General features: G+C 44.2%; 1 protein-coding gene across 2 annotated transcripts in view; it reads right to left on the bottom strand.

Moving 5' to 3' along the window:
- LOC106607890 (RAC-alpha serine/threonine-protein kinase) overlaps positions 1–2,600 on the bottom strand; it is a 58,589-nt gene extending 55,989 nt beyond the window's left edge. For both annotated transcript variants that reach the window (XM_014205362.3, XM_014205363.3), the window contains exon 1: positions 2,421–2,600. The gene's annotated coding sequence lies outside the window, so the exon portion shown is untranslated. The remainder of the gene's footprint in view (positions 1–2,420) is intronic.
- Between the last annotated feature and the right edge of the window lie 14,297 nt (positions 2,601–16,897).

The raw sequence follows: 16,897 nt of genomic DNA, 5'->3' as shown, positions 1-16,897 counted from the left end.
TACCAGCGAGAAAAAAATCTTTAAAATACAAAAGATATATTTACTGTATGCAATTTAGCAAAGTATCACCTGAATGTAACAACCTCCAGCCGAGGTAAGACATGAGCTGTGTTCGAATACCTATACTAAACATACTATTTACTTAATGAGTATATACACACACTACATACTATTTGTTCATTTTAGTATAGCTTCTTCGGTTGAGCGTACTAGCACTGCGCCTGTCTACCAGAAGTTGGTGTTGCTATGCAACCTCTTGCTAAGTTGTTAGTATAACAAATTACTAGCTAGACATTTTACGCCTTCTGGTGTGTTCTTAAATTCAATCTAGAGTGCACTGTCGGCGTTCGTAAATTCAGAGTGTTGTCAGATTGTCCGTTTGTAAATTCAGAGCATTGACCATTTTACTCACCCTAGCGGAGCTGGTTAGGCTGTTTTACTGTTATCCAAAGCATTGGTGACCAACTGCTGCTAGGAAAATTTTATGTTTCTTTTGGCAATGTTTACTGCCACCTGAATGTCCAATGAGAACGCACAACGACTATACCACTTAGCTAAGAATGACGGGAATAATCAAGTCAATTAACGTTGGGTAGTTAGTTAGGAAGCATATAGTTAATATACTGCCTGGCAAGTTCGATGTAGTAGCCAACTAACGTTAGTATGCATGTTAGCCAGCTACCATCCTATGTGGTTCGTAAGGATAGTGTAGCTAACAAATTACCAGCCAACATAACATGTAAGGTAATTTATTTGAAAAGTCAATACTTTATTATATTGCTCAACATTTGTCATAATTAGTTAAAGCAATGAATTTGTATCTGCTCATGCTGGTGTAACCGATGTGAAATGGCTAGTTAGTTAGCGGTGGTGCGCGCTAATAGCATTTCAATCGGTGACGTCACTCGCTCTGAGACTTGAAGTAGGTTTTCCCATTGCGTTGCAAGGGCCGCGGCTTTTGTGGCGCGATGGGTAACGATGCTTCGTGGGGTGTCAGTTCTTGATGTGTGCAAGGGTCCCTGGTTCAAGCCCGGGTTGGGGCGAAGAGAGGGACGGAACCTACTGTTACACTGGACTTTCACCATTTTCTTCAAATCTAAAAAATACAATTTAAGAATTGCATTATGGGCCCTAAAAGCACGGAAATGTGTTTGTATACTTTGTCTGTTTGTATACTTTGTGTTTTGGCGAACGTAGTACGACATCCGGGAACTTTTGGCATGCCAACTATATCCATACTATGACCAATGAGCATACTATATACTAAATTTACTTCACAAATTGTGTGGTTAGTATAAGTATTCTAACACCACTATGCTCTCACCTTACATGGCATTTCCATTGGACCATTCCATTTCTGGTTGGAAGCAGGTGTTACTCAAAACACAACCAGGTGCAATTCAGCTATCCTGCGTAGAGCAAGTGTTTATTTAATATATAAATGAAAATTCAGTTCCAAATCTGTATCGCGTGCGAGGCATATTTGCGTTTCTACAGAAAATAATTTGGGCAGCGTCGGCGCATTTCCCTCACAAGGTTAAAGGGGACGTCAAGAATAAGGGCTCGGTGGTTGCTTATCATTAAATTAATTCTGTAATAAAATATTAATATTTTAATACAATGTTCACGCCAATCTTTCAGGGTATATACAGTATTAGTATATGTGGATACAATGTTTCCACACTAAGACAAAAAAAAGAAATACCATTGTTACACAAGGGTTACAGTTTAACCAGAATCTGGGTTTACGGCAGACGTTACTATACACCCAGATTCTGCTTCAAGTATCACACGTGTTAGACTACTGAAAAAAAGAATAATGCGCAGGTTCCTCTATGGTTCGGCAACAATGTAGAAATATATCAATGGAACAACCACCAAGTCCCTCTTATTTCAGGTTTTTGGCGTTAATAAAAATAATTCAAACAACCAACCGTTTCAGCTAAATTAAAATACAATAAATAGGCTGAGCTTCACAAGAGAATAACAATATGAGGGGTGGGGGTGACTTGTGGACTAAAACACGGCGGATTTACTACAGTCCTTTCTGTAGCCAAATGAAACCAAGCGGCATGCAACCAACTTAACGTTACTCATAACAATTCATGACAGTATCAGTACAGATTACATTTAGTTTTTCCCCCAACACCCTGCATGACAGCAAAATAAAAAACGATTTTACAGCAATTATTTGTTAACTCTTCGGACATATGTAACACATGTAATACACTGAGTTACTGTGGAAACTAACTATATGTTACAGACAGTAGGCATAACAATATGATATTTTGGCTCGTTTTTGACAGTTCAAGGCCTAGTAGAGCAGATTGGGTGAAGATATCCGCATCCCCACTGACTACAATGCGAAATACTACTATTTCTGGCATGACTGAAACAAAATAATTTAAACAGAACTTTACCTTGACCAATTCGAACGTTATTAGAGGTCATTGTTTGGACTCTTTGACAACTTATCAGCATATTTGTCCATGCGTATTATTGGTTAATGTATCCTCATGCACTCAAAGTCTAGTCGTTCTCCCATTAAACCAACCGAGCCTTATGTCCTCACAATATCCGAATCCCCCCTGGGTCCTAAAGCCGACGAAGTTCTTATACCGTAACCCATAAAGAATGATAGAGGCCTCTAGTTACCAAAAGGCTATTTTAGCATTGGCAGCGCCATTGAGGGATTCCACCATTTGAATGTAGTCAACTGGGTGGGATTTCCAATTTCATTGGCTGATCCCTCCCGGTGACCCTGTTGGAGTCATGTCCATCCGGGACATGAGGAGGGATCAGCCAATCATGAAGAAGAAAACTGACTACTTCAAAATGGAGATTGCCTCAATGGCGCAGCGCATGCTGTCACAGACGCTATTATTGCACATATACAAAGATGAGTCCTCTATCTATCTCTATGCCGTAACCTCATTTGGCTTTTCCCCGTTTTAGAGTTCAATGTGTGCATTGCAGTTATATCAAGGAATGTGCAATTGTCACTCAAGATGCAAAACGCCACGTTTTATGGAACTGTGTTGAACGTTATATACGGGATGATTGTGATGACAATTGAGAATCACACATTTGCCTATAATTTAATATTCAACTTAAAATGCAAGTGGATCTTTTTACAGTTTACTGTAGGCAGAAACAACTTCATTTGTATCTACAAATGTACTTATAACGCCATATTCTAAAAATGATATTCTATCATTATTGCTATAATGATCAGTAGCCTAATACCCGACGATGAGATGAGTCTATGATTGATGCAGAAAAATGTCTAGATACCCATGAACATCAGCTGTGTTCGAACACTCATACGAACCGTACTATTTGTGACGTAAATTGAGTATATAGTATGCTTATTGGTCATAGCATGGATATAGATAGTAAACCAAAAGTTATCTGATGTCGTACTAAATTCGTCAAAATACGAAGTACACAAGCAGTGAACACTATTTCCGTGCTTTTAGGGCCCATAATGCAATTCTTCAGAAAATGGGCGTGGCTTCACATCGTCTTCAGATTTGACGAAAATGGCGATACAAATTCATTGTTTTAACTAATTATGACAAATGTTAGGAAAATGTTGAGCAATATAATAAAGTAACGACTTTTCAAATAAGTTACCTTACATGTTATGTTGGCTAGCTATGCTATCCTTACGAACCATATAGCATATCATTACAGCAGTATGTACCGGTATGTTAGCTAATTACCGTCCTAATGTTAGTTGGCTGCTACATCGAACTTGCCAGGCCGTATATTAACTATATGCTATCTAACTAACTACCCAACGTTTATTGGCTTGATTATTCACGGCATTTTTAGCTAAGTGCTATAGTCGTTGTGCGTTCTCAATGGGCATCGTTAATTCTGGCTATCTACTCCAATTTCAGAGCACTCTTGTCTTGTCTGTGTGCTTGATCGCAGAATAACTGATGCATTTACAAACGCTCAACACTCATTGGATATGGCTGGTGTGAATAAACATTGGCCAAAAAAAGCGTAATTAATTTGTTGCCAGCAGTACACTTAGCACACAATGATCTGCATAACATGAAAACAGTAAAATGGTCAGAGAGGTGCTCTCTCATTTGTGTCTGGAAGTAGCTAGCCAGTTAGCTTGGGTGCTTGACTGCCATTGTGAGTTCAGAACGCTCGGATCAACCCTACTCCTTGGCCAGAGTGTCCAGTGTGTGTGCTCCGAGAGCGAAACGCTCTGAATTTACAAATGAACAATATGACAACGCTCTGGATTTACGAAAGCCCAGAGCGCACTCAGGCACTCCAGATTGAAATCATGAAACACCCAAAATCGTAAATGTCTAGCTAGTCATTTGTTATGCTAACAAGCTAGCAAGAGGTTGCATAGCAACAGCATCGACTTCCGGTAGACAGGCGAAGCGCTAGTACGCTCAACTGAAAGGATACCTTCTTCTACGATGAGGTTCAGCTGCGGTTGGCATCCAATAAATGTTGCATTACCGCCACCTACTAGACTGGAATATAACCCCCTTATGTAAATACTATACTCCACTATTTAAATCTATTTAGTCCTATTTCAGCCAAAGTATGGGACACCACCACTTAACACACCTTCTGATGTCAAGTCTTGCACACCCAAATACCTCTCTGCAGCTGCCACAACAAACTCTATTTTCTGCGATTTACGTTCCATCCCTGCAGTACAGTTGATAACCATTACTATAAATGCCAAAACTCCAATCTTACTGAAACATATATCACTTGTTGGTTTATCCCTCTGTACTGGTACAAATCTACTACTCACACCACTCCTCTCAAGATCCCTCCCCCTTGACCCATCTACCTCTACTTTCTTAACTGCCTCAGCATATGACCACATCTGCAATACTCTAACCCTGGAAACCTTAACCTGCCTCTCTCTCGCACTGGACATTTCTGATCCCCAGCCCCATGGGCTACCCATTCCTTTCTCTCATGCCCTTCTGCACACTTCTCACACCTAGGAACCTTCCTCCTACACACTGCTGCCACATGCCCATAAGCTTGACACCTGTAACAACGTAATGTAGTCGGCACAAAAGCTCGTACAGGATAACTTATATAACTTAACTTCTTTGGGATAGGGGGCAGTATTTTCACGGCCGGATAAAAAACGTACCCGATTTAATCTGGTTACTACTCCTGCCCAGAAACTAGAATATGCATATAATTAGTAGATTTGGATAGAAAACACTCTAAAGTTTCTAAAACTGTTTGAATGGTGTCTGTGAGTATAACAGAACTCATATGGCAGGCCAAAACCTGAGAAGATTCCGTGCAGGAAGTGCCCTGTCTGATAATTTGTTGTCCTTCTGTTACATCTCTATCGAAATTACAGCGTCTGTGCTGTAACGTGACACTTTCTAAGGCTTCCATTGGCTCTCTAAAGCCGCCAGAAAGTGGAATGGGGTGTCTGCTGTCTCTGGGCAAAGTACAGCAGCAGAGTTTGTAAGTGGTCAGCCTGGGGACAGTGAGACTGGAGATGCGCGGTCATGAGAACTCGCCATGTTTTTCTTTTTCTCTTTGAATGAATACAACATTGCCCGGTTGGAATATTATCGCTATTTTACGAGAAAAATTGCGTAAAAATTGATTTTAAACAGCGTTTGACATGCTTCTAAGTACGGTAATGGAATATTTTGAATTTTTTTTGTCACGAAATGCGCTCGCGTGTTACCCTTCGGATAGTGACCTGAACGCACGAACAAAACAGAGGTATTTGGATATAACTATGGATTATTTGGAACCAAAACAACATTTGTTGTTGAAGTAGAAGTCCTGGGAGTGCATTCTGACGAAGAACAGCAAAGGTAATCCAATTTTTCTAATAGTAATTCTGAGTTTAGGTGACCCCGAAGTTGGCGGATGTCAAAATAGCTAGCCGTGATGGCCGAGCTATGTACTCAGAATATTGCAAAATGTGCTTTCGCCGAAAAGCTATTTTAAAATCGGACATAGCGATTGCATAAAGGAGTTCTGTATCTATAATTCTTAAAGTAATTGTTATGTATTTTGTCAACGTTTATCATGAGTAATTTAGTAAATTCACCGGAAGTTTTCGGTGGGTATGCTAGTTCTGAACATCACATGCTAATGTAAAAAGCAGTTTTTTGATATAAATATGACCTTGATTGAACAAAACATGCATGTATTGTATAACATAATGTCCTAGGAGTGTCATCTGATGAAGATCATCAAAGGTTAGTGCTGCATTTAGCTGTGGTTTGGGTTTATGTGACATATATGCTTGCTTGGAAAATGGCTGTGTGATTATTTGTGTCTATGTACTCTCCTAACATAATCTAATGTTTTGCTTTCGCTGTAAAGCATTTTTGAAATCGGACAATGTGGTTAGATTAACGAGAGTCTTATCTTTAAAATGGTGTGAAATAGTTGATTGTTTGAGAAAATAGAATTTTGGTATTTTAGTTGGTTTTGTATTTCGCGCCGTGCGATGCCATTGGCTGTTGGCTAGGGGTTCCGCAGGCGGAACGGGGTTCCGCTAGCGGAACGTCTGTCCTCAACAGTTTAACATCACCTGGTCGGGCAAAGACTCAACATCAAAATCAAAATTCAGAACAGACAATGACTTTTCTGTTTCTCCACTCACACCACCCTGTCTGCGTCACACCAAGCAATGATCATCACAAACACCGGGAATCTTCCTCTTCAGTTGACCAGCTATCACATTTACCGCTACCCCAGTAATCACTCCTTTCAATGGTGCCCTTTTCTTGAGAGCAAAACAATTCACATCTCTTGCCCCCATTCGTTTAACATGGAGTGTCTGCTCCCTCTGACCAGCAGAAACACATAATTATCACAAGACCACTCACTTCTGGTTACCCTCACTGATTCCACAACACCTAACTCTGTTTTCACCCTGAAACCTCAAATGGATCAGCCAAAAGGCAAGGGTCCACTTTTTCCAAAAACTTCACTCCTACTGTCAGACTTATCTTTATCCTAACCCTCGGTTCAAGTCACCACACCTACCACCTTCGATACTTTGCCCTCATTCACTTCCATTTCTCCTCCTGTCTTCAACTGACTCTGCTTACACTTTCTACCATTTTTCTTTAACAAACCATCTCCTTTTCCCCCTGACATTTTTAACCGACTCAAGCTCACCCTCTTCCTCCCTCTGTCTCTTAGACCTCCTCTGCCTCTCTTTTTCCCATCCGGCTATCTGGCCCCCCCCCCCCCCCTCAGGATTCGGCTGGGACCGTTGCGCCTCCCGTATTCCAAGTATAACTCTCCTTATGATAATACTGTACTTCTCCTGACATACATCTTGTTCTTGCCTTGTCAAGGGATGCCATTTAACTGGCTGTCACAATCTCCGTACAATCAGCACAAACCCCTCGGGATGTAGCACTCAACAGTGCATCCCACTTGTAAAGCAGCTGGTTCGTCTTGATGTTCTTCTTTATCAATAGCTACCACAGCGCTTTTCCATTTCAAACAAGCGCTCTCTTTCTCCTGGATTCCTCTATTTCCCCTGAAAGGATACCGTTTGTTTACAGTATACAAACATTTACTAATAGAATATAGTATTTACACATTAAGTATGTAGTATACAGTGTGTTAGTATGGGTATTCAAACACAGCTATAGTCTTGAGTTAAGTCAGGTAATTACTTACAATATGCATTATAGCAAACCATTAGCTCTTCTTTCTTGATCGTAAAGAGACAGCAACGCAAGCAGGGGCGTCATTTCAGGTAAACCTAGGGCATAGCAAAGTGACTCTGAATTTTTATCAAGTTGAAGCTCATTTAACTGCATTTTTACTTCATTTAAATACTCTAAAATGCAATTTAAAGAATAGCAAATAAACAACCAAAATTGATTTCAGCCATTATCACCTTGGCTGCTGTAACTTCCTTCACCCCAGTCAATAGCGGACTTTACATTCTACAAACACGTCAGACAGCTAGCTATAAGCTGCTACTCACTAGCTCAGTACCGGGATCAAAAACTCTAGTTTAGTTTGATGTCAAGTCAAACAGCAGTTATCTAGCCATCTATCTCCTCCACAGTTTTGAGAGAAAATTTGTGCTGTTCTCTGCAGAGCTGTGTGGATGCCCAGTCCATAGTCCTAAAGCCAGCTGGGTTGCTTCCATAGCCACGGGAAGTAGGGGTGCTGCAGCACCCCCTGAAAAATCTGAAAATACCCATATGATAAAAGAATGCAGTTAGAGTGCAGTATATATCACGTTCAGGTAAGACCCAAATGCAGACAACGTCGAAGTAACAACAGTTTATTAATCCAACAGGGGCAGGGAAAAGACAGGTCAAGGGCAGGCAGGGGTCAGTAATCCAAATAGGTGGGGCAAAGGTACAGGACGGCAGGCAGGGTCAAGGCAGGCAGAAAAGGTCAAAACCGGGAAAACTAGAAAACAGGAACAATCGAGAGACAGGAACAGAGGGAGACCGGTGGTAGGCTTGACGAAACAAAACGAACTGGCAACCGACAAACCGAGAACACAGGTATGAATACACAGGGATACTGGGGAAGATGGGTGACACCTGGAGGGGGGTGGAGACAATCACAAAGACAGGTGAAACAGATCAGGGTGTGACAGTATAACTGCAGTTCAACTGCAGTACACTGCAGTTGAACTGCAATTATTGCGCCCAAAATACCACAGTCGACTGCAGTTACGACACTTTTACTGCAGTTTCAGAACTGCAAACTTTTTTTGTAAGGGTTAATAAAAAAATCACAGCACCCCCACCCCCAAACATCTTCCCATGGCTATGGTTGCTGCATTAGCCTTTTAATCGGGATATACATTATTTTAGTAGTCTATTTTTAATTGTTAGTGTTGAGCTAGGGTATGCCATACTGTGCCATACCCAATTGACACCCCTGAGCACAAGACCCGTATCAACAGAGTGGTTCCTCAGGACACTGTTACCAAGATATCATGTCAGTGTGCCAAAGAGTGTCCCGGGCTCAGATAGGCCTCATCAGCCATCTGCACACTCACGGTACCCAAGACTCATCCCAAAAAATCATGTCATGGTGTGTGTGTGTGCCTACTAATAAGGTATTTGCCACATTGACAATACTTCAACACAGTTTTGATAAAAAGCCTCTATGATGGTGTAGGTTTGGTGGTTAATTTTTCCCCACACAGAGGAAATCCCCTCAGAGCCCCAGCCAGTAAACAAGAAGTCAGTGCAGAGTGGGTCTGCCAGCAGGACAAAAGGCGTCCATTCAGCTGGCTCAACTATGAGAAACACACACAGCCGTGCTTCATGAGCTATTTGTTATTGGAAAACTACTAAGACACTTTTTAGTGTTCTGTGAAACTGCTTTGGTTCATTGACCTTATTTTGAGTAGCCTAATTATCTTGCTGTCAAAGCCTATAACTAGGCTACTGCTGTCAAAGGGACATTTCAAACTGATCAAAATGTGTTTTCAGTTTAGCTAATGATGTTTTCTCAGGCATGGAACTGTGGCCAGGGAAAGGACTATTTTGCTTTGTCAAATTCTTCTAAATTGTTGATATCAAAGATGACCCCTGCATCAAACAATTGTAACGTTTAACATGTTTTGTGATTTTTTTAGCAACAGGACATGGGCAAAACACAACATGTTGTACTTTCAAATCACACATGCAAATTGAGGAAAGTCATGATTGACAGATGAAAAAGAAATTGAGGATAAAAATGTTGACTTTCAAAAAGAGTAGAAAGGCAGAGAAAGTTGGACCAAGAGTTTCTTTTTACACATATTTGGTATACACACACACACACACACACACACACACACACACACACACACACACACACACACACACACACACACACACACACACACACACACACACACACACACACACACACACACACACTGCATCAGTCTGGCCATACAGTTAATAATAATTAGCAGACACTTAATCCAATGCAATTTACAGCCATGTGTGCATACTGTAGCAGGCTCAAGGGTGTGGGGTTTCCAAATCACCAAGTTTCCAAGTTCAATACCAAAACATGCACCAGTAGCACAAATAGAATGCAAATGGGGAGTTTATCAAGGATATCGGCACACGGGGAAAGAAGGGGGAATTCACCAATCATCTCACAGTCCACAAGCCGTTCTTGTTGTCCTTTACGTTTTCCAGGTTTAATCCTCACACTCGGGTCCTCAGTCAATACGGTCCGGTACACAAGGGGGAGTAGTCCGACAGTCCAGGTCACAATGGGTAATCACACAGATATTGTTCTCGCTTCTCCCCCTCTTCATAACGTTCTTGGTTCTCTCCTACTCTGCCCCTCTGTGTAGGCTGCTTCCTCCTTTATCCCCAAGCACTCCCTGGCTTAACAAACCACAGCCTTGCCTCATTGCGACAGGAAGACCATATAAGGCTTGGGGGTGGAGCCAGTGGCTGTAAGATATCTCCCCTCAATAACCAATCCCCTCACCTCTCCCGAGAGCATCCCTCCTGGAGAGGGCATCGGCATTTCCATGGGCTGCACCTGATCTGTGGACGACAGAAAGCAAAGGGCTGTAAGGATAGGAACCATCGGGTGACCCGGGCGTTACTGTCCTTATTCCATGACATCCAAACCAGTGGTGCATAATCCGTTACGATGGTGAAGTGCCGTCCCAATAACTATTACTTCAGCGTTTCCAGCGCCCACTTGATCACTAGACATTCTTTCTCCATCGTGGAATATCTTTGATCCCACGGCAACAGCTTCTGGCCTAATGTACATGACTGGGTGTTCCTCACTTTCTTGTATCTGTGATAGGACGACACCCACCCCTGTTTTGGACGCATCGGTCTGTACCACCACTGGTTTGGAGAAGTCCAGTGTCACCAGCACAGGTCCAGAACACAGTGCTCTCTTTAGGTCCTGGAAGGCTTTCTCCATCTCCTCGGTCCACGTCACCTAGGTGGGCAGATGGCTCCTGGTCAGATCTGTCAGGGGGCTGGCTAGGGAGGCAAAGTGGAGAATAAATCTCCGGTAGTAACTAGTCAACCCCACAAATGTGGGTACCTGCTTTTTGGTGGGGGCGCGGGGACAGTCCCGAATCACCTCCACTTTCTTCACCTGGGGTTTGACACATCCCCTCCCGATCGTGTACCCTAGGTACTCAGCCTCCCACAGGCCGAGCCAACATTTTTGGGGGTTTGCTGTTAGCCCCACATCCCGTAGGACCTGCACTACCACGCTCACCCATGGATCACAATATCGTCGATGTATGCCGCTGCGAACTTCCGATGGGGTCGAAGAATGCGGTCCATCAACCTCTGGAAGGTGGCCGGGGTCCTGTGCAGTCCAAAGGGAAGCTTCTTGTAATGGAACAGACCGTCCGGGGTGGCGAAAGCAGTTTTCTCCAGTGCCTCGACAGCTAAGGCCACCTGCCAATAATCCTTTGTCAGGTCGAGCGTGCTGATAAATCGGGCGGCCCCTAGCCGTTCGATTAATTAACCTGTTAGGGCTAGGGGGCAGCATTGACACGGCTGGATAAAAAACATACCCGATTTAATCTGGTTACCACTCCTACTCAGTAACTAGAATATGCATATACTTATTACATATGGATAGAAAACACCCTAAATTTTCTAAAACTGTTTGAATGGTGTCTGTGAGTATAACAGAACTCAAATGGCAGGTCAAAACCTGAGAGATTCCTTTACAGGAAGTGGCCTGTCTGACCATTTGTTGAACTTCTTTTCCATCTCTATCATTTACTAAGGATCTCTGCTCTAACGTGACACTTCCCACGTCGTCCATAGGCGCTCAGAGCCCGGGAAAAAACAGAATGTCGTCATTCCAGCCCCAGGCTGAAACACATTATCGCCTTTCTCAAGTGGCCCATCAAGAGACACTAGCTTATGCGCGTGACCCCGACCGCCCCCGCCTTTGGGATTTTTTCCTCTGTTTGCCGAAAAGGAGATTCCCTGTCGGAATATTATCGCTTTTCTACGAGAAAAATGTCGTAAAAATTGATTTTAAACAGCGGTTGACATGCTTCGAAGTACGGTCATGGAATACTTAGAATTTTATTGTCACGAATTGCGCCAAGCGCGTGACACTTCTTTACTATTTCGGATAGTGTCTGGAACGCACGAACAAAACGCCGCTATTCGGATATAACGATGGATTATTTTGGACCAAACCAACATTTGTTATTGAAGTAGCTGTCCTGGGTGTGTATTCTGACGAAGACAACAAAAGGTAATGAAATTTTTATAATAGTAAATATGATTATGGTGAGTGCTAAACTTGCCGGGTGTCTAAATAGCGAGCCCGTGATGCCTGGGCTATGTACTTAGAATATTGCAAAATGTGCTTTTACCAAAAAGCTATTTTAAAATCGGACATATCGAGTGCATAGAGGAGGTCTGTATCTATAATTCTTAAAATAATTGTTATGCTTTTTGTGAACGTTTATCGTGAGTAATTTAGTAAAATGTTAGCGAATTCCCCGGAAGTTTGCGGGGGGTATGCTAGTTCTGAACGTCACATGCTAATGTAAAAAGCTGGTTTTTGATATAAATATGAACTTGATTGAACAAAACATGCATGTATTGTATAACATAATGTCCTAGGGTTGTCATCTGATGAAGATCATCAAAGGTGAGTGCTGCATTTAGCTGTCTTCTGGGTTTTGGTGACATTATATGCTGGCTTGAAAAATGGGTGTCTGATTATTTCTGGCTTGGTACTCTGCTGACATAATCTAATGTTTTGCTTTCGTTGTAAAGCCTTTTTGAAATCGGACAGTGTGGTTAGATTAACGAGAGTCTTATCTTTAAATGGCTGTAAAATAGTCATATGTTTGAGAAATTGAAGTAATAGGATTTTTAAGGTTTTGAAAATCGCGCCACAGGATAGCCGTGGCTGTTACGTAGGTGGGACGAATTCGTCCCGCCTAGCCTAGAGAGGTTAATCAAATACGGGGCATGGGGTAGGAGTCGATTTATTGAGATTTCCTTTACTTTTCTAAAATCATAACAGAATCGGAGCTAAACCACTCACTATACGATTCTTCTATTAGATCAGCTTCCAACATCATTTTTACCTCTGTCCTGACAGCCTTTCTCCTTGAGTAGGGTCTCAACTTCACCTTTTTCCTGGGTTTGGTGATGATGCGGTGCTGTACCAAATTGTTGTGTCCTGGTTCACTGAAAAATAAATCCTAGTTTCGGTTGACCAAATCCCTCAGCTCCTGCTTCTGGGTTTGGCTCAGCTGCATTGTCACCGCCGCCGGCTCGGTCTCTGTGTTAGCCTTCTTCGGGGAAATAGAGTAGAGTATATCACGTGCATTCCATTTCTTTAGCAGGTTCACATGGTAAATCTGGGTCAGATGCCTACGTCCTGGGTGTCTGACCCTATAGTTAACTTCACCCACCTTCTCAATGACTTCGCATGGTCCGTTCCACCGGGCCAAAAACTTCAACACCAACACTTTTTTCCTGGCTGAAAGTCCCTTCGTTGTGCCCCTCTGTTGTACACCTGCGCTTGGGCCTCCTGGGCCTCTAGCATGTGTTCCTGTACCCGTGGCCACAGGGTTGCCATCCTATCTCTCATATCTCCCACGTGTTCCACCAAGGTCCGGTGGGGCAATGGTTGCTGTTCCCAGACTTCTTTAGCCATGTCCAGCAGTCCCAGGCATCGTCTCCCATACAGGAGTTTGAAGGGAGAGAATCCTTTTGAAGCTTGGGGCACTTCTCGGATCGAGAACATCAGGTAGGGTAGCAGCTGGGCCCAATTCTTTCCGTCAGCCTCCATCACCTTCTTTATCATCTGCTTCAGGGTTGGATTGAATCTTTCCACCAATCCATCGGTCTGAGGGTGATACACTGCGGTGCACAACTGGGTTTTTCTCATTAGCTTGCATAGATCCTTCATGATTCCTGACATGAACTGGGTGCCCTGGTCGGTCAATATCTCATCGGGAATGCCTACTCGGGAGAACAGCATAACCAACTCACATGCGATTTCCTTGGTGGCCATCATGGTGCGTAGGGGAATGGCTTCCGGGTACCTGGTGGCATAATCCAAGATCACCAGAATGTATTGGTGCCCTCTGTTACTCTTGGGTAGAGGTCCCACCAGGTCCATTGCAATCCTGCTAAAAGGAACTGAAATAATGGGTAGGGGAATTATGGGACTGCGAAAATGGGTTTTTGGAGCCACCTGTTAGCACTCTGGGCAACTGCGGCAGTGTTCCTCCACTGCTTTCTTCACTCATGGCCAGTGAAAGTGTACCTTATACCTGTCTAGGGTCTTCTCCACCCCTAGGTGAGCCCCAAGAAGGTGGGAGTGCGCTAACTGTAGGACAGATGGTACAAAGGGACGGGGCACCAACAACAACTCCAGACATTCGTCATTCTTCTTCACAACCTGATATAGCAACTTGTTCTTTATAGAGCAAAGAGGGTAGGTTATTTGACTTACCCCCTCCACGGGATTTCTGTCCACTATGGTCACCTGCTGGAGAGCGCTGGCCAAGTTGGGATCCTCCAGTTGGGCCGTCCCGAACTGGCCCGCTAGAGAGGCGGGCTCTGGTGCCACCTCATGGTCCATTGGGAACATGTCTTTCAGACTCGCCACCTCTCCCGCCAGTCTGGCTTCAGAGTCCCCCTCCAAGAGGGGATCGGTTGATGCCTGGGGGCCCACTACCTGGAATCCCTCCTTCTGGTGCCCCTCCCACCTCTCCGACTTCCTCCTCCCTTCTGGTTCCCCACATCTCCAGACATACTGGTTCACAGTTAGCGTAACGTCGGGAAATCCCTTCCGCTAAGGACCGACACAGGCAAGTTTGGGATGACTCCCACTGTTCCCGTCTGTTGTCCCTTTGTGGTCTGTAGGTGGAGGAGTGTAGTAGGGTTGTCCTTGGCCTCACTGTGTATGCACGTGATGGCCACGGTGTCAGTCAAATTCTGGGACTGGGCGAAGTCAGTCAGGGTCACCATACTCCCGGAGTCCAAAAGTGCCGTGGTGCCCTTTCCGTTGGTTCTTACCAGGGTGACAGGGGAAGTACCACTCTCCTCAGCCCAGCATGCCAACAGTAAGCCGCAGGGAAGCTCGGTGGCTACCTCACTGGCTGAGGCCAAAAGCATCGAGACATTGCGGTCTGGACAGTTCTAGGCGTTGTGTCCCGGCTCCCCACACTTGTAGCAATTCCTGCTGTCCAGGTTCAGGAAGGGGCATCATCTCAGGTAGCTGACTGTTGGTGTCCCCCCATCCTTGGCTGGGGTCCCGGCGTGGTCCTCCTTCCTTTTTTGCTCCTTCGGGCGAGTGGAAGGTTCCGCCTTCCATGGTTGTCTGCTGCACAGGACCTCCAAAGCCACCTGTTGTCCTTCCACCAGTTCCACCAGCTGATCTGCACTTAGCGAGTTAGCTTGGCTGGCTAACCTTTTAGCTTTGAATGGGAGAGACCGTATACATTTATCTATGACCACTTTCTCGATGGTCATGAGCGTCATAGGTTCAGCAGTTAGCCAGTTCTTGGCCAGCCTAATTAGATCATGCATTTGTGATCGGGGGATGCTGTAAGATCATACGTCCAATCATGGAATCTTTGTGCCCTGTTAATCAGCACCTCGTAATGCGTCGCCTGGCCAATCGTCAGATCCTGGGTAGGTCTTCTTTGCTGCGCCTGATAGGAAGGGTGCTAGCAGGCTGGCCCATTTCTCATGCGGCCATTTCTCCCTAGCCACCGTCCTTTTGAAGGCTTGTAGGTAAGCCTTGATGTCGTCAGCCTCTGTCAGCTTCAATATAAACCTACTAGGTTTGGGATGAGAGACTGCTGCGCCTGCCGCTAGCCGGCCTGCGCGTCTTTCAGCTGGCTGAGTTCAGCTCGCAGGAGACTGGTCTGCTGATGCTGTTCTTCCAGCAGCTCCCGATGCATAGCCTGCTGTTCTATGTTCGCCTCCACCAGCTGTCTCACCAATGCTTCCATTGTGCTCTGTGTCTGTTTAGTTATTGAGGTTGGTTTGGGTTGCCCGTATTCTCCACCATATGTAGCAGGCTCAAGGGTGTGGGGTTTCCACGTCACCAAGTTCAATACCAAAACATGCACCAGTAGCATAAATAGAACGCAAATGGGGGAGTTTATTAAGGATTTCGGTACACGGGGAAAGAAGGGGGAATTCACCAATCACCTCACAGCCCACAAGCCGTTCTTGTTGTCCTTTACGTTTTCCAGGGGTAATCCTCACAATCGGGTCCTCAGCCAATCCGGTCCGGTACACAAGGGGGAGTAGTCCGACAGTCCAGGTCACAACAAGTAATCACACAGATATTGTTCTCGCTTCTCCCACTCTTCATAACGCTATTGGTTCTCTCCTACTCTGCCCCTTTGTGCAGGCTGCTTCCTCCTTTATCCCCAAGCACTCCCTGGCTTAACAAACCACAGTCTTGCCTCGTTGGGGCAGGAAGACCATATAAGGCTTGGGGCTGGAGCCAGCGGGCTGTATGATATCTCCCCTCAATAACCACTCCCCTCACCTCTCCCTGCCGTCTGCCACGATACATTTTTGTATGGGTGGCCCCAGTGGTAATCAAACCCACAACCATTGGCATTGTAAGCGCCGTGCCTCATATGACCACAGTTGGCTTTGCAATACCAACACATTGGGTAAACATCTAAACCAGCAAATCTAAACCAGTGAATTTATTTTTTCAATTGTTAATACTTTTTAATCTATTTTTGTTGCTGAATAGTGTACAAATGTTGAGGGTTATCAGGAAGCTTATCTGTAGCTTGTTCATATCAATACCTCTTTACTTTGTGACACAGAGAGTTTGTCTTTTACTGTACTAATGTAGTCTAAACTAAAGTCATCAACAGGAATAGATTAATGAGCAAGCATTTAACAGTATATTATAC

Source organism: Salmo salar, chromosome 06, assembly GCF_965601325.2.
Source record: "Salmo salar chromosome 06, fSalSal1, whole genome shotgun sequence".
Lineage (NCBI taxonomy): Eukaryota > Metazoa > Chordata > Actinopteri > Salmoniformes > Salmonidae > Salmo > Salmo salar.
This window is presented reverse-complemented; position numbering and strand designations above follow the sequence as displayed.